This window comes from Euprymna scolopes, chromosome 9 (genome assembly GCF_053919585.1).
Source record: "Euprymna scolopes isolate OS-2025 chromosome 9, ASM5391958v1, whole genome shotgun sequence".
NCBI classification, from domain to species: domain Eukaryota; kingdom Metazoa; phylum Mollusca; class Cephalopoda; order Sepiida; family Sepiolidae; genus Euprymna; species Euprymna scolopes.
Genome location: NC_136490.1, coordinates 19473697 through 19496917, shown reverse-complemented (window position 1 = coordinate 19496917; position 23221 = coordinate 19473697). Strand labels below are relative to the sequence as shown.

General features: G+C 35.3%; 1 protein-coding gene across 1 annotated transcript in view; it reads right to left on the bottom strand.

The window, feature by feature from the left end:
- LOC145284453 (uncharacterized) overlaps positions 1 to 23221 on the bottom strand; it is a 1345403-nt gene that overhangs the window by 1210761 nt on the left and 111421 nt on the right. Inside the window, exon 2 of the mRNA XM_080133278.1 lies at positions 2471 to 2515. The gene's annotated coding sequence lies outside the window, so the exon portion shown is untranslated. The remainder of the gene's footprint in view (positions 1 to 2470; positions 2516 to 23221) is intronic.

Genomic DNA, 23221 nt, shown 5'->3' with positions numbered 1-23221 from the left:
TCTTAGCAATGTGCCTTAAAGTGTACATTTATCAGAGCTTTCTGAACTAACTGCTTTTATGAGCGGTAGAAATAAAGGGATGTTGGCGTCTTCTGCCACTTTTTATAGTGAATAAGAGATATGTTCAGAACATCTCTTACTGACGACAATAGACATGTTTTCCCAAGCCAACGGCACGTGTGCATTTAGGTTATTTTGGACAGTTTTTTTTTTTTGTTTTCATTTTTACAGAACTCCTTTTCAGAACAGGGGGAGACAAATCAGGAAGATCCTATTAAAAAAATGTAAAAATTTCGCGTAACTTTTAGATACAAAATAAAAACAGTAAAGTAATACAATCATACAAAATATAACATTAATTATTTGAACATTTATTAAATCAAAATAGAATAACGGAAATTCTGAAAGGAATAAAAGTTGTCATTATTTAAAAATGTTTGACTTTTAAAATTTGGAAATAGTTTGGATCAGTCATTATTAGGAAATGTGTGACTTTTTGTAAAGGAACTTTTTTTGGTGCTTGTTCAGATAAAGTCGACGTATCGATTTTCATTTTAAATATGTGGTTTTAAGCCAAAACAACAGTACTTAATTGTCATGTCGAAAATAGTAATATATTAAAAAATTACGAAAATTCATCGTAGAACAACAACTATATGTCCATTGTATTCGCAATCTTCAAAGTGTTTACACGTACGGAAAATCCCATTTCCCCCAATTTTCCGTAAAAATTATTTTTAACTATAAATAATTTCCTACTCGATAAATTTTCGTAATTTTTTGATATATTACTATTTTCTCCATGGCAATTAAGTAAGCATTGTTGTTTTTCTTATAACAACATATTTTGAAGAAAAAAAATCGACTTTCTTAACCACTTTTTTTTTTTTTTTTTTTTTTTACAAAATTTAAACTTTCCTAATAAAGGCACTTACAGAATTTTCCTAATTCAAATGTCCAGATACTTAAATTTTTATTTTGTGTTATACATTTTAGTGTATTTTTTTTTCTATCAAAAAAGTTACGCGACACTTTGGCATTTTAGAATAGGGTATTCTTGATACGAGTATGTCTCCCTTAGTTCTGAAAAGAGTTCTTCAAAACTGAAAACAAAACATGTTCAAAATAAAATGGGTAAGTGTCCAACGAACCAATTCTGTATTAATCTGCTTAAAAGCGGGAATAATGGAGCAAAACATTGCTTATGCTCTGTAAAAACAATGGATAAGGTCTGAAAGGGTGCCGTCATTAGTCTTTAGCTTTTTCCCCACGGATGTGACAAGGTCGAGATATATGTGAGGTATTATTTCTACATATATAATAGATAAACATTATCCTTGTAATAGGATCGCAGGTAAAAAGCAGCCAAAGTCTGGCGCTGCTACCTACACCAAAAATAAAGACATGAAAAAGTGACACCAAACAAGTAAAGAAGCGGTGTGACTGAAAAGATGCGAGTGAAATGATCATCAACACGCGGCCAGCAACTTAAGAATATTAGCTCTTCTTATTTCTGATAAGAGAATACAATAGAAAAAAAAAGGTGATTGAATATAATCAACACAAACGAAAGCAACATAGGAAGAAATGATGGAAAGTAAACAAATAATGAAGTGCTATTACAAAAACACCGACTATTTTTTTTACACATATAAGAACATAATCTCAAGGTATTGTCATCGGAAGTTTCAAATATCTTGCATAAACTAAGGATAATTTGCGTAGTAGGCAATCATCTTCTGATTAAATAAAATTATGTTTCTGATTTTAGATGAAGATTTAACAATCCAAAATAATATAAATTATAACACTACTTTTTTCATCTTAAGCCTCATTCGCGAAACTTTTCGGCCGATGTAGCCTCCGGCTTTCTGTAGGTGTATCTTATCAAACCCGGGGATCTTTCCGTCGAATCGATAATCTGCGCGGAATCTTCAACGATACTCTTTATTTGTCTAATATTTATTATTTGGTTCTTATTAATCTTTCACAAAGATTCCAGCGTTCAACAAAGTACACCTGAAGATGGTCGGGGATGCATCAACCGAAACGTTGTTTTGAATAACAGTCAAGATAAGTTCAGTAATCTAAATAATAGCAAATACATTTAATTAGCTGACATACAACTAGAAAGACGACCAGACAAATACACGTCTCCTGTTAATATGGATTCCAATAAGCCGAATTCTCGTCAAAACCGTGAGAGATCATATCAACATTCCTAATAATTGCATAGACATTATTAACCGCCATTCTTTCTCAGATAAAAGCAGAATTTAAAGAATCGTGGAAGCAGTGAATATTATCGGATATCAAGAAATGCTTTAGGCCACAGCTTAATGCCATCACAATGTCTGTTTTTTGTTGTTGTTGTTTTTTTTTTTGTTTTTCAAATCTCGATTCAGATTTTTTCTGTAAAGAATAGCAAAGAATAATCCAAGGCGCAGATTGTGAAAAAGAAAATACATACCCATAGTCAAATATTTTCTCCGTCCTAGTCCTACGGGTGTGGATTCTAAAAAACAAAGAAACAAAAAAGAATGTATTAGTATTTATATCCAATTTTAATGAAATTATCAGAGGAACCAATGAATATACAGAGATTTTTAGAAGACTGACTATCAAGGAAATTTTGAACACAAACTGACAGCAAGACAATGTATGGTGATTTAATGTATAGTGTTTTTTTTGTGAGCAATTATATCCAACTGAGCAAAAGTTTCCCCAAACACTGTTGAGAAGGAGGTGATGTGTGATGAAACCACCGACACCTACGTAGCAACAGCAACGGTATGTCTATGTATTCAAATGACCAAGCTGTGACGCGATGTGACGTCATAGCGGAAGAAGAGGAAAGAAAACAGAAAAGAGAAAATAGCACGTGGCGGGAGGGGGAGATTTATGCACGTTTCGGCACGATAGATTTCTTTTTTTAAACCACGTGGCAACAGGGCGAGAGCTTTTAAACTAGATGCTAGAGTCTACCATCTAGTTTAAAAGCTCTCGCCCTGTCATTGCTAGACTCATTTATCTTCGGAACTTTTAATAAGATTTTCGGATGACCATATTGTCGCTGGCTTGGAAAAAAACGTGTCAGGCGACTTGATGTGAAAACTACCGGTAATAAATATATTTTCTTTCAACTAAAAAACAAAAAACCGTGTCGAAGTTCTTCTTTTGTTTCTTTGTGGGACTTTTACACACATCGGGTCCGTATTAAACTATAATCACTACGTTACAGATGCTCTGAAATATAAGGGTAACATTGGTCTAGACCAGTGCTTTTCAACGCTGGAGCAGAACCTTATGGACATATTCAACTGGCTCATGGAACTCCTATGTAATAACTTAGTTGTCTTATGCAAAAAAAAAAAAAAAAAAAAAAAAAAACACACACACACACACAGCGAAAATGGGAAACTTGAGCTTGGTGTTTCTTGCAGAACCTTTTTAAGATTGGATCGTTTTTTTACAAACACACGAAGTTCATCTTCCATAGACAGCAATTGTGTTCGTTTATTGTGCTTAATGGTTGCCAGATTCTTTTGGTGTTGACTGTATAATGAGAATATATGAAAGCAAACCTAATAATGGCTAGACATTAATTTTTTTTAAAATATGCATAGAATAATAAAATAGATTTTCAAAATTGAATTTAATGTTTTGTTTATTTGTTCCTTGTTCTAATTTAGAAATTGCGGAACCCTTGGACCGTACTCACTGAACCCTAACGTTCCGCAAAACCTTGGTTGAAAAACACTGGTCTAGACTAGAGAGAAAAATACTAAGTAATAAAAATATATATATTATTCACACGTGCCAAAATATCACTGTCTTTTTTCTTCATTTGTTCAATTTTCTAGCCCCCACATCAACATTTTCACTGCTTTCTAAAATATAAAAATCACTTAACACATTAGAGATAATGCTTGGAGCAATTTAAAACATCTCTTTCAATAAATTATATATTCTAAAGATACATTTTAAGCATTATAGTAGTTAAAAAAAAACATGAAAGTTTAGGAATTTTAATTTAGATTAAATCAACAAACATGCGGAGTAACGGGTTGTTGTCCAGATTTCCCCCTTAAAAAACAAAAATATAGAAAAATGATTAGGATGTACGTACCTATCACGGAACGAAAATTTCATATTCCAAAAATCACACGAGTGGATTAAATAATTTTATTTTTAACTAAGAAAATGTAATTTTATGAAGAAACGAGGACAAAGCGTCTCACTCCGCCATCTGTAATAAATAAGAGGTTACCCTTCCTTAACAACCTCTCCGGGAATGGATATTACAATCATCATTGTAATGGCTACAATTTACCATTAAAACTATTTTCTTTAATATAAAAAGATACTTGATCTATTTACCTAATTTTTGAAATATGATCTTTTCAATCCATGACGATTTTTTTAAACATATTTTTTATTTGTGGAATGAGAGTTTTATCAATTTCTGATTACTTGTAAAGACTTTTATCGATGTCTCACACTATGGTTCCCCACCAAAAAAACAAAAAAGTCTTAGGAAGTGAAAAATAAAAACAAGGCCGACAGTCATTCGTCGCGTGCTCTCGTGCAATGAATGAATGAATATAGGATTGACATGAAATTCTTAAAGATAAACTAAAATGGCCGAAAAATGGGCTGAAATGACTTAAATAAATAAATAAAAAGTAGATGACTTAGAATGCCTTTAATGAACTTAAAGATTAATTGAATGGCCTTAAGAATGACTTGAATGCTTAAAAAATAACTGGAATCCTTCAAAAACAACTTGAATGATCTGGAGAATGACTTAAATGCCTGTGAGACTGACTGGCTGTAAAGTGGGTGATCATTTTACATTAAATTAATACAGAAAAGTGGTCCCCCACTTTATATCACAATAAGTACAGCATGCAGTAAGAACAGATGGTATTTATTTGCTCTCCCACCGAGCAAATTAGGCACAAGGCCGATTTTTAATGTGAGGAGTGAAGGGAGGGGGAAGGGAAAAAGGGGACCAGCTCCCGATAGGTGGGAAGTGGGAGCTGGTTAAAGGTCAGGCATGTGGGGTTGCCCCCACATCTGGTCTTTGCTAGTCATAGCTTGCAGTATCTGCCGGAACAGATACTACACTTTGGTCTTGGCCAAAAGGCCAAGAAAAGCGGTATATATTTGCTCCCCCGCCGAGCAAATTAGACACAAGGCCTGTGAGGAGTGAAGGGGAAATGGGGACCAGCTCCCCGGGGAGTAGGGGAGCTGGATAGTGACAATTGATATGAAGGGTTTCCCCTACATTGACCAATAACTGATTGCTACAAGAGCAATAGTCTTATATGTGGGGTTTCCCCCACATATGGTCTTTGATTGCAGTATCTGCTGGAACAGATACTACACTTTTTAACTTTGATCTTGGCGAAAAGGCCAAGCAATGGATACTATGTAGAAAGTTGAGCAGCAATATATTTGTTTACTTTACATTTAAATTTCTGCAGGTTAGTACAATCCGGGCAGCAAGAAGTGAAGGGGGATTTCAAAGTCTAGCAACTCGAAAAAAGAAACTATTAGAGTAGCAAGATTTCCGGCATTTATGCTGAAGGGGTGATATTTTGTTGCTTATCGAGTTAGTTGAGAGTATTTTTGTTGAGGGGCTACAACTTCGTCAGGGCACATTCCATTAACCTTGTGTTAGTAACCCGAGTATTCCAAACATGGTTAGCTCCATGAAGTGCTTATACACCCCAATACAACAATGTTTATGTTATTATTTTGTAAAATATAGTTATCCTGCTGGTTTATGATATATCTACAATCCCTGCTGAACAGTTTGAATCATTTGTATCTTGTTGATATTAATATAAAATAATACAATAAAATAAATAAAACTTATGACAAATTAAGATATTACATTAGCTAAGTTCATAGTTACAAGAATGAAAGAGTAATAAATTGTAAATAAAATAATAATCCAATCAAAACTCATGATAAAGAAAATACTAAAACATATTAATTCCATTAATTTTATTTATTGTGGACTATTATCCTTATCTTTTCTTGTTTTTTTCACGACGTTTCGGCCAACTATCCCTCTGGCCTTCGTCAGGTGGTAACCACGACGGATAGGAACTCTGAATCCCTGACTGCATTCACTGCAATTACTGCCTTCTGTAGTTGTTGTCGTCTCATCACGTTTTGGCCAAGTAAGTCTCTGGTCGGCATTGGGTGGGATTTAAACCGTTATCTTCAGACAATTCGCACCTGGAACTGTAGAGATTCAACGTGTCTATCAACTGTGCCACGGGCCCCGATGAAGGCCAGAGGAATAGTTGGCCGAAACGTCCTGAAACAACTAAGAAAAGATGAGGATAATAGCCCGTAATGAATAAAATTAATAAATAATACTCATCTCAATAATGAATTCCAATTAAATAAGATATACATTAATTCAATATCAAATATTATAGAGTAGCCTAATTATGCATAATATGTGCTTATATCTACAAATTTCCATTCTCACTGGAAAAATAGAAAAAAATATAAATCATAAAATCATACCTAAGTCAGCTGGGGTGATTGAACACCCCAGAAGGACAAAGCGACGTCCATATCCAAGGAAGAATAAGATACAACTGTGCCATACAACGTATGCTATACTCTCACTGAGTCAGGAGAGTACTGGGAGGCAAGAAAAGAAATAAGTTGATAACTAGGAATTATGAGCACTTAATCAATATTGAGCTAACAAAACACCATAGGAGAGCAGGGTTAAAGTACTTGTAAAACAGGCACAAAGATGCAACATTGCATCGATGGGACAGAGGTTGGAGCCTGGTCGATAATGCAAGGCCTATATTAATTTGAGACACTTTTTGGACCTTGTCTAAGACGGCGGGACTACCGATAGATGCACGAGCTAAGATATGCAACAATACCCCATGCATGGGCAAATAATAGCTTCTTAGAGATACAGGATACTGTTAAGTACGTTTTTCCTAAGAATATGCGGGTATCCACCTCCTTTGCAGCGACTTTAGCAATGTCTTCAATGTATGTGTCCTACTTCATGTTGCATGTGAATGCTAAGTTGATGAGTTCGGACGATGAGCTTTCAGGTAGAATGTTATTAGTGATAGCAATCGGTGAGTTCATGCTTAAACGAACCAGAATCAAATATTGATTTTGTTGGAAGAAAGCTATCGATGATAAAACTCGAGAAAGAGTCTGACTTTACTTTATATATGAGATGTGGAAAAAATATCAATCCTGCTCTTCTAAATCTCAAACACAGATCTCCTAAAATCACCAACATTGAATTTCCCAAACTTCTATAATCCATGGATCTAAAATATTTAAAGCTAGAAAAACAAAAGCAAAATTGATTGCAACTGACAGTAACGGGGAGGGGAATCCTTTCAGAGTGCAGCAATTTTTATTTTTGTACCAATCAAAAATGCACCTTATTTGGGGAGCGGGATACATCCACAACATAAAAAATCGACAATATTTCTAACTTTGTCCTCGTGGGCCGGCAAGTAAATAGGATCGTTGTTCATCTGCTTGAATCCCTGGCAGAAAAAAAATGAACGTCTCAAAGCTAAAATATGGCAGCAAGCGGAAGTTTCAAGTGCGCATGTCCCGATTTGTCGACTTTGCGTTCAGTTGCCACAAGGAAAGAAAATCGATGAAATTGCTTTTTTTTTCTTACATTTTTTCTTCATCAGTTTTAGAGAAAATATTTTTGATTAGGATTTTGCTTTTCTTTTTGTTTGACTTTCCTTATTAAGGTATAGACTATTTTTGTTTTGTTTTTACCGTAACCCCCCCCCCGCGTCTCATTCACGATATTTATTAATCATTCCTTCATTCTTTCTTCGCCATTTTCACTGTATAACTTGTTTACTATGAGCCCAAACAGTTGTATTCGTCGAATAATGGAGGTATTGGAGAAATGAAGCAATATTTTAAGATACGCCCGTTCAATCTATGTGTTGTGTGACGAAAATATGATTTCAACCAAAAGTGTGACAGAACAACGAAAAGATTCATTCAAACGTAACTTTTACAGACCAATAACAAATGTCATTTTAATCTAAAGTGTGATGAGCCTGTCGCGGTGTATCAGGTTATTGCTCCCAATTTTTGTAAACAAATATGGACAGTCGTCAGCGTAGACAGACAATCCTCGAAGTCGACCCGGAGCATGCGTACTAACGATTTCCATTTGTTTTTATCACAAAAAATAAAAAATAAAGAAACTATAAAACTTAACTTTTCGCAACTAAATAAACACAATAGACTTTTAATTTCGAACCGAAATTAATACAAACGCAGTCAATAAACACTTGACTACAAGAAATCCGGTTGGGAAATAATCATCGCCATTCGTTTGTTGAGCAACACAATTGCTGTAACATGAATGTCATTTTGTGAAGCCAGTAGCTTCACAGCAAATTGGCGTCTTCTGCCGAAAGCTAGCTTTCCAACGTCAACAGAGTATCGGCCATTTTTGAAATGACCTTTTTCTGTTGACTATGGTTAATGCTACAACACCATGTGTAGTCTTCGGTGGGGGTAGGGTCAACTCTCTTTGGTCTTTACCTCCAGGCTTACTAGCTGAGACGCCCTTGCCAGGCAATTTATGCTAGGCAACTGCTCAGGCAATTTATGCTTGGCAAGAATGTTCCTCCTTTAGGCGCGCTGGCTTAAACTTTCACTTTCCTAAGCTTGTGTCACATCTTCTGGCAGTGAGGTGTAAGTAAATATTTCTAGGAGACTCCCATCCCGATGTGACGAGTTGCTATATGAACCAACCAGTACCCAAACAACCGTTTTTAAGGTTAACTACCACAAACTATTATTGCGATTCAAGCATCCCTTTTCAGGGTTGACTAACACAAACTGCTTACATGTGATACACACACCATTCTCTACTGCTGCGTGCTACCTGGAACTGACACCTACCACTACACCCTACCCCTACCCCGACTCCTAATCCCAGCAGCTTCCAGCGATTTCAGAGGCTCCAGTTCAATCATGCATTTTCAAGCTTCCTACAGCATCCATCTAACTCCGGCAGCTTCCAGTGACTTCGGTAGCTTTCAACTATCTTTCCTGTGACCCCATGTCACTTCTGCTACCCCAGTTGTTCCAGCCACTAGATCTTGCAGTTTCAGTCACCATTTCCAGTGCCCACTGACGTCCAGCTACCAGTTTCCAGTGCCCACTGACGTCCAGCTACTAGTTTCTTGAGCCCACTGATGTTCAGATACTAGTCTCCAGCATGATATCCCGTCTATACTCAACCTGAGGCACGTCATCCTACATCAGAAACAAGAATTTACACCCCGCGAGACATGTGTTCTCGATGTTGATTCACAATTTCCATTGCCATACAATTTACCATTTTCTTTTTTTTTTTTTAATTAAACACGACATATATCGCCTTTAACTACTATCCGTGTTCGTTATCTCTTTGCTATTACTGTGATCTCTCTGTCTTTTATCTACTTCCCTTTTTGTACGATCGATCGGCACCTTTACCGTTCGACCTTCTGCAACAAGTAAAAAAAAAGCGGCTAATTAAAACGTAACCTTTCTGAAAGTTACTTATGAAAATGTTATTTCAAACTCAATAATGACAAACCAACGAAAAGGCTAATTCGAACGTAAACTTCTGGGTTCAATGAAAAGCTCAAGCGACAGACAAAACGTAATGTTTTATAGTGATGCTTGGGCGCTTCTAAAATTAGATACGCCCATTCAATTTTCTTATTCAATATTATTTCAAACAGACTATGAAAGATTAACGAAAAGATTTTTTGTAACTTAAGCTTGACAGACAGGCTGACAGTAGAACTTCTATAAAAGACGCTAGGACGCATTTGAACTAAAATACACGCCGAGCGATTAAAATGCTATTATAAACTAAATAGTGACAGACACTACAATCGATAGACAAAGCTTCTTAAATGTGTTGACTCAGCTACTAAACAAAGACGAAAAGAGATTCTGAGTCAGATTGCCTATTCTACAAGCACTTTAATGGTGAATGCTCTGACGAACTACAAGAACTTGTACCCCCTCGGCGTGAATACCTCCCACAAACCCGACAAGCAGCTAAATCACACCCTTCATTGTAGAAATCCCTAGGCGTAAGAAAACCTTCTACTCCAATAGTTTCTTCCCCAGAACTGCTAGACTTTGGAACTCCTTCCGGGAGTCTGCTTTCTCAACTGTACTGACATGCAGAAGTTCAAATGTAATGTGAACAGACATCTTGCTACTCATCACCCTTCATAATACCCCTGCAACGTATACCCTCGATAATAGCCCCTTACACTGTGCCTTGTTTGGGGTGAAAATATAAAAAAAGTTTATTGCGTCGGGAGCAACAAACTCCGTTGAAGTTGGGCGATCTGTTGATTATTTCTATCAAGAGTTATCTCCTCTTTAATAATCTGTAGATTCGAGAAAATCGTTTATCAGTGTAAATGGCACCGTTACCAATCTTTTCGATGCAATGAAGGCAGTTACTGATTTACATAACAATGGAGTTGTTTCGTTTTTAGCCAATTATAATCAATCTGGTTTTCACCACATATTGATTACGATTGACATTTGTCAGTCATGGGTAGATTTACTCTTGTCTTGAGGGCGTTAAACATTTTTGGTCAGCAGACGATTACAGAAGTAAGAAAAGAACTTTGGAGAATTGCGCTACTGACAATTGATTTTAACCTTCTAATGCTAAGCCAGAAGGCATCATGTACCATTTTTTTAGTCTTTGATATTACGACTGATGGTTTAAACCTGGTCTCCTGAGCTATTCGTAAGTACTAAAAAAATCGATTCCCCCGTTCAGTCTCGAAAGACAAAGGATAACACCTGTAGGAGTAGCTGCGCAAAGTTGCGCAATCCTCAACCATACCTCGACACTGTTTGAGTTTAGTGGCAAGGAGAAGACCAGAACGACTGGAAACAACGCTGAGATAAGCGGAGAGCACATACAGCACCTGGAAGTCCAAATTTCCACCCATTTTGTATTGACCAGGTTACATGTTGCTTAACTTCGGTGATCCAGCGTAAGAACTACAATTATACCAAATGCTCTGATACCGATACTAAATAAATATTGAATAAAGACGGTAGAAAGTGACACCTGTGTTTACTTTCGTCAATCTCGTAACTCTCGCTTCACTTGTTTTTTCTTGTAGTCCTCACATTCCATGAGAAATGTTTCTTATAAAGAGGGAAGAATTACCGTTTCCTTGGTAGGAATATATTCATCTCACACTGGTTGGTGGCAGTTTTTTTTAATCACCATCATCTCATATCATATGAATCCGAACATTCTGTTGTTGGCATTCGTTTTTCCGATACTTTTCTAATCAGAATTCTTTCTAGAAAGACATCTCGCATTACAGGAGGGACCACGTGAAGATCGCCAACATTCTAAGTGAAAGTGATTTTTTGTGAAATGAACTGGATTGGAACTTGGGATACCCAGGTCGCCAGAGTGTTTAGTTAACCACTAGACCACCGCCACCTTCATTTTTACTCATAAAGTAGTATATTTTAGCCCCTTACGTCAATTGACCTGATTCATTGTCTAAAGTGATTTTAATAATAATAATAATAATAATAATAATAAAAACATAACACAAAACCCTCATTCACCCATGCATGGAGTATTGTTGCCATATACGGGCTGGTGCATCTACCACGAGTATCTCCCTTTTGGATAGGGTTCATAAAACAGTCTTCAATCTAATAGATTCAACTAAGCTCCAACCAGTATCCTAGCGCCGCAATGTTGCATCCCTGTGCCTGTTTTACAAGTATTTTAATGGAATGTGCTCTGATGAACTCGTTGCACTTGTACCCTCTCGATGACCAACAAACCTGATTAGCAATAAAATCACACCCCTTCAGTGTTGAGGTCCCTAAATGCCAGAAGTTTTCTACTACAATAGTTTCTTCCCTAGCACAGCTAGATTTTGGAATTCCCTTCCTACTACCTGCTTCCCTGATTGTACTGATATACAGAAGTTTAAAAACAACGTAAACCAACATCTTGTAAGTTTTTCCTAGGCATAGTAACAGCTCCTTGCGTCCAAGTGATGATATGCCTTATTTAGGGTGAACATAGGTTAAAACTGTACTGATATGCAGAAGTTCAAATGTAATGTGAACAAAAATCTTTCTACTCATCTCCCTTCATAATGCCCTCGCAAATTATACCCCCGATAGTAGCCCCCTACTACAAGGTGGCACTTGCCTTGTTTGGAGTGAAAATTGAAATAAAAAATAAATAAATAAAATAAAAAAATTTTTAAAAAAGAAACAAAAAAAAAACAAACAAACAAAACAGACAAACCAGGCAATAACATGATTACAATCGGTTCTATATATTGGCATTAATCAACCCCGAAAAGGGTTGATTTGTCGTAACACAAACCAAAGAAGCCTTTATTAGATATTTTTCTTTCTTTTTTCTTTGTGATGCTTCGTTCTCTCTTTTAGTACGCTTCATTCTTTTTTTTTTTCATTCGATTTAGTGTTATTTACTTTTTTTTTTTACACAATCTTTCGTTTTTTTTTTTTTTTTTTTTTTATCTTTCTTTCCTTTCACACGACCCGTTCTTCCCACCAACCAATTCCTGCAATCTTTGATATTCCCCCCGTTATAATTTCCTTTCGATCGCTCATGCTAATTACGCAAATGGGTTCGAGGCTACAATTTTAATATTTTTTTATACCTTAATTGTTTTCCTGTTTTCGTCCTAAAAATCAATTTCTCGAAGACGATTGGTTTAAGAAATGTTGACATAGCGCATAATCGAAGTTTTCAACGAGATCAGTTTTTATGGAAGTAACCGTTGCGTAAGAAGCCTGTATACATGTATACGCATATTGCATCGCAAGTTGTATACATGATAGATTACAAAAAATTCAAAATTGATTGATCTAGACGGAGACAAATATATACATACGAGATGAATGATAGACGTATCTTGTTTGGTCTTTATTTGAGGATTAGACATTTAAAAGAAGGGACTTGCGTCTCTGACGAGGTCTTTGGGTTATTTATAACTGAATGACTGAAACACAGTCATGATCGTGTAGCGAAAATAAATAATATTTATTTGTATATAAATAAAAGTATATCTTGCTCTGTTTATTATGAGCAGTATTATATAATCCTCATTAAATTCAATAGGATTTTATCTTTTCATATTTTTACTTGGAATTATATATATATGCATTATAAGAATAATTTCTGTCTGTGCCCAGCCGAAATTCAGTGATTAACAAAAGCTAAATGAAAAAATACAGAAAAAAATTGATACATAAAATATTATATTTCCTTATAATATAGATACATGAAATAATAATAATAATAATAATAATAATAATAATTTCGAAATTATTATTATTAACAAATAATTTATATCTGTTCCAAAAATTTAACATCAACAATTTAGATGTACGACCGTTTCCGAGACGAATAGCTTTTATTGATTCCAAATCTATTCATAAACACAGGATTTAAACATGTAGACACCAGAAATTAGCAATCGAACAAAATTTAAGTATTATTACCCCTAAAAAATGGAAGGCGAGATATCGTATCTACTTAAACCGATCACAGATGAAAATCATATATAAAAAATTTCGTAGACGCAAATAAATATGAAGAGTACATTGTTAAAAATAAATAAATAAAATAGCAGCAACAATAGCATCAAGCTAAGATCACAGTGTAGTATCTGTTCTGATGCTACACTTCATCTTTTCCGTCCTCAGTCAGTAGAGAAAAAATCCTTCATGACTGAGAAAATTTTTATTTTTTGTTCCTATCCAGAGTGTCTCTCTTGTGGCAACTGGATATTCCCCACCTTAAAAAACAACCCTGTGTCTAACTCTGTCCTCGTGGGGAGGCAAGTAAATAGGAACAACAGCAATAGTAAAAATAATAGAAATGAAAAAAAAATACAAGTTAAAAAAATATATACAGTAAATTAAAAAAATATATTCAAAAGATAATAGATAAAAGCTGAAAATATGTTTTAAAAAATATTAAAAATATATTTTATTGAATGATTAAAATCAATTTTGTTTTCTGAGACTTTCTGTGTAATACATCTTTTTCAAAGACTTGCTTTTATTTTATTTTCATTTTTCTAATGGTACTAGCGAGGGGTACCCGGCGTTGTCCGGGTGTTTGGAGGTGTGCGGGAGGGGGTTAAAAAAAGTCAGTATGAGGATTGAACCCGAACCGTCGAGGCAAAGTTGTAAATTAAAGTGTGAAAAAAAAAACAAAAAAAAAACGTGCGACGTTAACCATTGCCCCACCGCAAGATGCTAACGGAAACACGTTTGAATTTATTTAATTACTTGGATTTAGCAGGTGCCCGTTTTAATGCGTTAATGAGGTCAAGTTTGACTGCGGGATAGTATTCATTTACTGTTGAACGCTCCCCCCCCCCACCAAGATGTGATAGGAAAAAGGCTAACCCACATGCGGCTAGCGACAAATATTGAATATTTATCTTCCCGAAATCGAGCAAATTAAATAAATACAGGCGATCTTCGCTGTTAACTGTGCGATATTACGATTTATATGTGATATAAAAAGTTTTAAAAAGTTGTGAAGCGAGCAACCTCTTCTCTGAAAAAAGCCTTTTGTAGACACACAGAAAAAGCGAACACACATACATACATACATTTTCGCTTTTATATATATAGATAGATTAGTAAAGAAAAAATAAAGGATACGTCCGATATTGTTGACATTTGTTGTGAGTCTGAATTTATTGTGCATGATGTGGCGCGAACTTTAAATAGGAGTTTGGTCACATCTTTGAAAGCATTTCGTAAAGTCAATTTGAAAATTTGAGACTTTCAGTATGATGCACCTTTTTTAAAGAAAAAAGGGATAACATTTTTGGTTTTCTAATATATTCAGAGTTAATACCACTAGAAAAATAAAGAGAGAAAGAAGAATGCAACAGTCTTTTTTGGAAAAGGTGTATTACACAGAAAGTTTCAGAAAAAAAATGATTTGAATCATTTAATAAAATATTTCATAACATTTTTATTTTTTTGATGTTTTCAAATTAACCTTACGAAATGTTTAAAAAATATGTGATCAAAATTCTATTTAAAATTCAAATTCGTCCGGTGTTTTTGAAGATCGTTGTAAAACTGAAATTGATATGTAGGTGCGTGATTTGGCTCGTATTTATATTTATAATATATATAAATTTTATTTTCATGTCTAATAGTTTTATATATCAAGCGTATGGTCGATAAAAGCAAGGGAGGTAATCTAAATTAAAGTTACATTACAAGTATTCACAGAATGTTGTGCAAAAGGCTACCAGGGGCTATTAATCTAGCTGTGAGTATTCATTTCTAAATAACTTACAGAAATATTTTAACATAAATCTATTGTACTTATCATTTGGATTATTCGAACTACTATTCGAATCTTTACTGTTATTCGCACAATGTTTCAGTCGATGTAACCTATGCCCTTCTTCAAGGAATCTGCGCGAAACTTCGAACGAAACCCTTTATTTAATCCACGTTCTGTTCATGACAGAGTAGAATTTCTAATACGCAATTGTACTTTGAGTGTCGCCTACACAGAAAACTGAACTTTAACCTTTAATCTCCACAATTTTAACTTACAACTGAACTTACCAAGTACTTTATCCACTATGCCACGGTCCTTTCAGACAGAAAGATTCCAGAGTTCGACAATATACAGCTGAAGAAAGTCTGAGGTTAAATTAACCGAAACGTTGAGCGAATAACACTCAAGATGAAAACAGTCTGAATAATCTAAATAATAGGAATTATCAATCCTCACCTAAAAAATTCAGTAACATAAATCTATTACAATTTTTAACACTAATCATTTTTATTTAAATTACCTCCCTTGAACATTAATAAACATTTTAGAATGAGTTTGGTAATTTATCCTTTATTATTTAATCACGTTTATTAGTTACTGTAATATCATTTTACATTTTCTGCTGCACATACATGGGTAAATAAGACAATGAAATTACAAATGAATAGAAAACTAATTTATTATCAATTGTTTAAAAAAAAAAAAAAAAAAAAAAAAGGACTGCTAGACTTTGGAATTCTCGCCCGGTTTCCTCCTTCACTAACTCTACTGGCTTGCAGTAATTAAAATATAATGTGAACATCGTGCGACTCAACTCACCACAGTTCTGTTAGACATGATCCGAAATACTAGCCCCTTGCATCTAAATGGCAACATACTTTATAGGAGTGAAAAAGAATTTTTTTAAGTTTAAAAAATTACAGAATAAGCAAAACGAAAATTTATACTACAAATTTTTTTAGCGACGAGAATAAGTAAATACAAGTAGATGGGGAGAGAAAATATTGTCGGTTTCTAATCAAAATAGATAAAAGATCGAGCAGGACTGAATATTAAAAAAAATGACAAAACAATTTTGGGGTTTGTTCTTGGTGCAGAGAAACCTACAGTAAAAACAAATGAGCAGGCAATTTCTTTTTTTATTTAGTTTATGAAGCTATATCCGTCAAAGATAAAGAGGAAAACGTGACCCTACGTTACATATTAAATAATTACTTTAAAATGTAAAGAAAATAAAACTTGAACAAAATTTAAAAACTAAATAGAATACGAGTTCAAGCACGCAGCCAATAAAATTGGCGGTCGAAAAGGTTTTGCCAATTGCATTGCATCTTGATTAGAAAATTGAAATGACACGTCGTTAATTCTTTGCCGATGTGAAACGGAACAAAATAAAGTGGTTATAAAACAAGAAAGAGCGAGAAAAAAGAGAGCGATGTAAGATATTTCTTTTTTATTCTTTGTAACCTTTTTAAAACGATGTTAAAGTCAAAATGGCGCAGACGGTACGTTAAATGATTTTTCGTAGGAAATGGAAGGGAGGGAAGACGAAAAGAAAAGAGAACAGCGTGTATTTTGTTAAATTTTATGCTTCTTAATCCATGATGTCTTACACGAAACGTAGATTATGCGAAAATCTCACGTTATCTCGCTGCTTAAACATGCTTTAGAAAGAATATAATCTCCTTATTGACACAGCTGAGGTAGGTTATATTCATTCCAATAGAGCATACATCCTCGGCACAGTTTGACTATTTTTAAGTCGGAAATGACTTTGCATCTATCAAACTGAGGTATCGTTTTGGATAGTTCTAGGGGGTCCATTCTTCCAGGTCGTTGCCTCTCGTCTTTCGGGTTGAGCAAATTTATTGCGCTTACTGTCTGAGGTGCTCATACCGGTGAATACTAACAGAGCTACCCAGGCATTTTTTAAAAGGCCAGACAGAGTGTTCCTCTTTTAGGGGCGCTGACTTTCCTCCCCACCTTCCAACCTTGTTTCACATCTTTCTATTGCGGAAAGGAAATCACTACACGACTGGTTTTTATAGTAGGGATAATCCATGTCTCTTTAAAGGGGAATTTTGGTGGATGCAAAAATACATGTATTCTCCCGCCAGAACTCTCTCCTGAACGAGAACGTCTAAATCAACAGGCTATAAACCCACCTTACCTTCGAATGGAGATGGATGGATGTATCCTTCCGGCGGAACATGTATCACACTTTTATTCAAACTCGAATGTCGGATAACAATGCTCAGAATAAAATGCATCACATCAATTACGAACAGAATGTTTTGAAAATATGAGAAACCCTTTCCGCTTCTACCATTTTCAAATCAATGTTTTAATTGAGGAGCTGCTCAGGGCACCTTTTCCTACCTTAATGGGTTCAAAACAAGCTTCGAAATCTAATAGGCGATTCCTTTTATCCTCCCTGCAACCGCTTTCTCAGAGAAGAGACGTTACGAGTCTGCCGTTATCGTTATTTTTATAGCAACTGCTCGACTGAGCTTCAAGCTATGCCACCTTTAAAACATTCGCAATAAGTATTCATTTAGTTACAACCACTGTCAACAATTCCCACTACTCTCGATCTGTTCCTAAATCTAAACACAAATTCCAGAAACAAAGCACCTTTCCTAGAACTACCTGTGGAACTGTGTCGCGTAATTGTTTTCCAGCTGACTACAGCATGGTCGTCTTAAGGTCCATTGTAAACAAGTTCTTGTTGAGCCGCCTCTTTAAATAACCAAACTCTACCCAATTTTCCCCATTACCGATCATAACGCTATTGTCTCACTGACCATTTTAAGTTCATTGCCATCTATTCTCTAGTGGCCTTCGAGTCTTGATAAGTGGTGATTCCTTAGTTAAAAAAGTTATTGACATCGTAAAAATTGGGGAAAATAAGCCAGTGTAACTTGGACGGGAGTTGATTAAGATTGAGATTAAAAGAAAGAGGATATTATATATATAAGATGCGTTTCCCATCAATATTTACGCATATTAAAGCAACCTGCTTACATGTATTGATACCCGAATGTCATTTTGTCCTATTTCTCTATATGTAATGTGGTCGTTACATTTTAACACTCACACGTTGTCTGGTACTGTCGCAGGGAAAAAAGAACAAACATAGGGAAGGAATAAAAATCCCACTCGGCACGGTTTTTAAAAAGTGCAAATGAAATGCATTTATTCCTAATTCTTCCAAAATAACGCATTTCATTATCTTTCAAAAGTCTCTTCGCACGCACGTGTTCTACAATGCTCTGTCATATAGCATGCGCTTTTGAAAAGTCTTTATTTCTCCGTCACCTTACGCTCTCGCCCTCGTGTTCACATGTCCATCTTCCACCGCACGCGCGTTGCTTCTCCCCTTGACCACGTAGTGTATTTCTTCCTTTTCTATCCGATGACGTCAGCGCATGCATATTTGCTAATTTGCATACGTGCTTTAAATGCGGCTGCTGCTGCTTTTCTCGTTCGTTGACGCTCTGTTAAAATAAAAGCGCACTGCTTAGTTTCAAAGTTTTATCCGCTTCTTGATAGACGCCATTTTTTTTATGCCGAGCGAAATAACGTGACCCAAATTCGATAATTTACACCACATTGGAAAATCTAAATATTCCACGTGCGAAAGTTTACCGACCGAAGAAAGCGTGTTAGGAAGGCGTATACGTTTTTGTGAGGCATGCAGTCTTTCTGTTTATCTCTTCCCGGGAGAGGATGTCTATGAAATAGCAAACAAATGGGACCTGCCAAAATTATTTCGTTCGTGATCCTTGCTGAAATACTACAAAATGCGTTTTTTTTTTCTTTCTTAATTACTCTCGTCGCTACATAAGGCTGCAAATGTAGTTTTTATTTCCTTTCCAGCGCAGGAAAATGTGACAAGATCATAAGATGCGGAAGAGTCGAACGAGCACTCTTAAAGAAAGAGGACTGTGGCTTTTCAAAATTGCTTAGGTAGTCTCATTGACATACCCCAGCAGGGCGCCTCCGTCAGTAAGCAATAAACATATTCCACCCGAAATACGGGAGATAACGACCTGAAAGGGTGACCTCGTTAGACTACTCAGAACCATATATCAGCGGACAGATGCAAGGACATCCACTACCTAGACATGGTCAAGACTGTCAGATTGATTGCCGAAGACATATGCTCGTCTGGTATGAATATAAGATAACAGACTGGTCCAAGTAAAACTGCAAAGGTTGGGAGTGAAAGGTATTTTAGGAAGAAAAAAAAAATGGCGTAAATTTTGAACATAAGAGGCTTTAGTAAACCGTACTGTGTATTATAATATTACTAGACTACCCGTGACCCGTTGGGTCAGTATGTTATATTAGCTATTGAATTAATGTATGAGCGTGACACTTGTGACATAAAGAAAATAGCTTTTTGTGACATAACAGAAACATTTCTAAGAAAGTATTTTAAAATGAAAAAAGAATATAGATAGATTTCTATGAGTCGTTCTGTTTATAATTGTTTATTTTTGGAAAAAAAATCTTTTAACCATTGAATTATAAGTGGTTAGCCATATTTATAGGTAAATGTGCACTGAACAGATACCATAATACTTAAGTTAAATTCAAATTTTGATACATCTTAATTTCAACCCGAAAAAAAAAAAACAACAACAATTGCAACGCTGAAAACGTACACAGTAAAACAATACGTTTTATTGTCGCGTTGATTATTTATTTGTAACGCAATTAAAAAAATTTTCGGGGTTATTTATTTATGTTGGTAGTGTAGAAGAAAATGTATGAATGTTTTTTTAAGAAAATTGTATTAAAAAATGGAGAATAAATTTTTAAAAAAGGGAAAGCGGTGGGTAAATCGCCGTTGTAAAATGCTCTTATCGTTAAAGTAGATTTATTTTTAAGAAAATTGGCTTAAATAACTTAAACCTGATACGGAAATTAACGATGTAAAAAAAAAAAAAAAGCAGAAAGCATTAACAATTGTTTATTTGGATAATTTAAACGCGAAAAAAAGTTGGGACGCTAAAAACGTACACAGTAAAACAATAAGTTTTATAGTTGCGTTGATATTTAGTATAATATATATCGTATATATGAAACAGGTCGATGATTATACGTATTATTTGTATTCACGTTTTGCGTTTGCTTCCAATATCTTGAAGTTTTTTTTATTCAATAAATTTAAGATATTCGCTTTTCTAAAGACGTCGGTTTGTTCGAACGAAACCGGTCCAGCGATTTGTGTTTATTTGTTTACGCTGTTAACGGTTTATGTTTATGTACGCATGCACAACCGGAAGTCGTAAACCGGATATTGGGTTACAACACCCGTTACAAGGTCATTTGAGTTTTATAATTATATAGATTAGTATACTAGCAGGACTTGTGGAATGAGAAATATACTCAACAAATGTTTTCATAAAGCCTGATATTCAAAAGATTAGTTTTTTAGACAGAAAAAATAATAAATATGAGTTTGCTAAAATTTCCATGAAAATAATGTCCATTCTATTTGAAATGTACGACAGTCTCTAATGAAATAAATTAATAAGTACTGATAAATACCCAAAAAGTAATATCGTACTACATAGTTCATTACAAATAAAATCCCACTGTAAGAGAACCTTTACTTTACATGTTTGGTCCAGCACCTTTTGGCAGACAATGTTTTTCTTTGTTTTTGCCCTGTTTCTTTCAAATGCTCCCTTTTTACGCAATGTTTCGCTGAAATCTGTCCCCACTTGTTAAAATTACTGAGTTCTTTTCTCATGCCATTGTGGCACTATATCTCAGTGTCGGTTGCTAACACACTCTTCAGCATGGCCGGGTGGAGATTTGGTCATAAGCGTAGATATACAAAGAAATGCAACCCCAGAATTCCCTTTCATTAATCGACCTCTTTTTCGTCCGAACAGCATGGAGTGAGCACGCATATTTCTGTCTCTCCGTAAACGAGAGTGAACCCCCCTCCTATCATCATTTTAAAGTTAATCAATTGTAAATTGTTTTTTGTGTATATATTGTATACATTTGTAGAATAAATAGTTAATTGTATTTCTCATATATGGCGATTGTGTCGTGTTGTGTGTTTTCTTGTGTCTGCAATAAATGTCTCCATTAAACAACGAAGTAGTCCGGAGGATGAAGGTTCCAGCCAGAATGCCACCAGGGTGAAGAGGTCATCTTTAGAGAATGTGGGAGCCACACACCCGCATCCAACATCTCAGCTGAGCGGCTGATCGTGTTAGACCATTACAACAGTGATCATATACTATTAGAATGATATTCGAAAATGAGGCTAAATTAACAGAAAAGGGCACTCATTCTTGTTCAGGGTTACAACATCGGCCATTTTAAGGCCAAATTTCGCAAATTTGGTCTTTTTTTTTTTTAAAGCAGTTAGGCTTAAAAATGTATTTGGCCCCTTTCAAAGTGTAACACAACAACTCACTAAAAAGGTACAAGTAGAATATTATATACATTATTTCCTCCTTCAGGGCATTCGGATATAAATATGCATTCATACAGTAAAGTAAGGTAATTTTTTTAGCAATCTGTTCTTAGCTCAGATGGTAACGACTGAGGCTGCAGTGCTATATGTTTTAGTTTCGATTCTAGCTATGGCACCAGAGTCATTGTATTTTTGAAATTAGTACTATATATTAGGTACAATCAAATAATAAATAAATACGAATACTGCACTTATAATCAAAACATATTTAAGTAGGTCGCTCTTTGGGATGAGCACTTTTTAATATGTATTTAAGCTATTAAGCGAAGCCCATTATTAATTCGTTTGTAAACAAGCTGATGGTTAGAGCACTGTTGTGACGGGTGGGTGTGGATTTAATACACATTCGAGGAGAAATATTTACGGTACCGATTCGTGGTCTGATGGTGAGAGGTGCCGTCTGTCAATGCGACGGTTGTAGGTTTGATCCACGGCTGGGGCAAGATGTATGTCTAGCCGCACTGGTGAGTTGTGATACAACGAAACAGTACTGTATGTGGATGACAATATATTTTATAAAATTATATATGCACTTATACATATAAATTAGCTATATATACAGACTGCATAATCACGTTGACACACCAGTTCTAGTTAGATCACCGAAGTTAAGCAATGTTGAACCTGGTCAGTGCCAAATGAATGACTATTTGGGAATATCAGGCTGTGTATAAAACCTAACATCGTCATCTCCCCTGACTAAGATATTCATGCGACTGGGAACCGCTTATGAACTTGATATTCCCATAAAACTTTCTTATTCGTAAGAAGTCGGTTCGACCCGCTAAGGGTAAATGCCGCTGGCAATACATTATAAAGTAGCTATATACATAGATGCGTTTTTAAAAAGATAAGTACGTTATTGTTTTGTTGTTTTTACTTTCATTTTGACTGTCCCTAAGCACAAGGCCCAGATTTTAACTGACGTTTTGTCGAGCTCTGCCTTCAGAATGGGTTAACCATCCACAGCTGTCCTTGTGAGACAACAGGTGCTTGGAATCGACAGAGGTGCAGCAAATTCTTCTCCGCATTGGATTTAAACAAAGATGGATTTATTTTAAGTAGATGTCAACAAGTGCATTATGGCGACGGTCGACAGGAAATTCGCAAGTTGGGGGAAAAGTAGGAGGAAGAAGAAATGGGAAAAGAAATAAAGATGACGAAGATTATTATTATTATTATTATTATTATTATTATTATTATTATTATTATTATTTCAGTTTCAGAAACAGTTTTTACACAAAGCCGAGGGAGGGGCTCGATGCCACAGCCAGCAGAGTCTTCGTCATTGTAAAAATGGT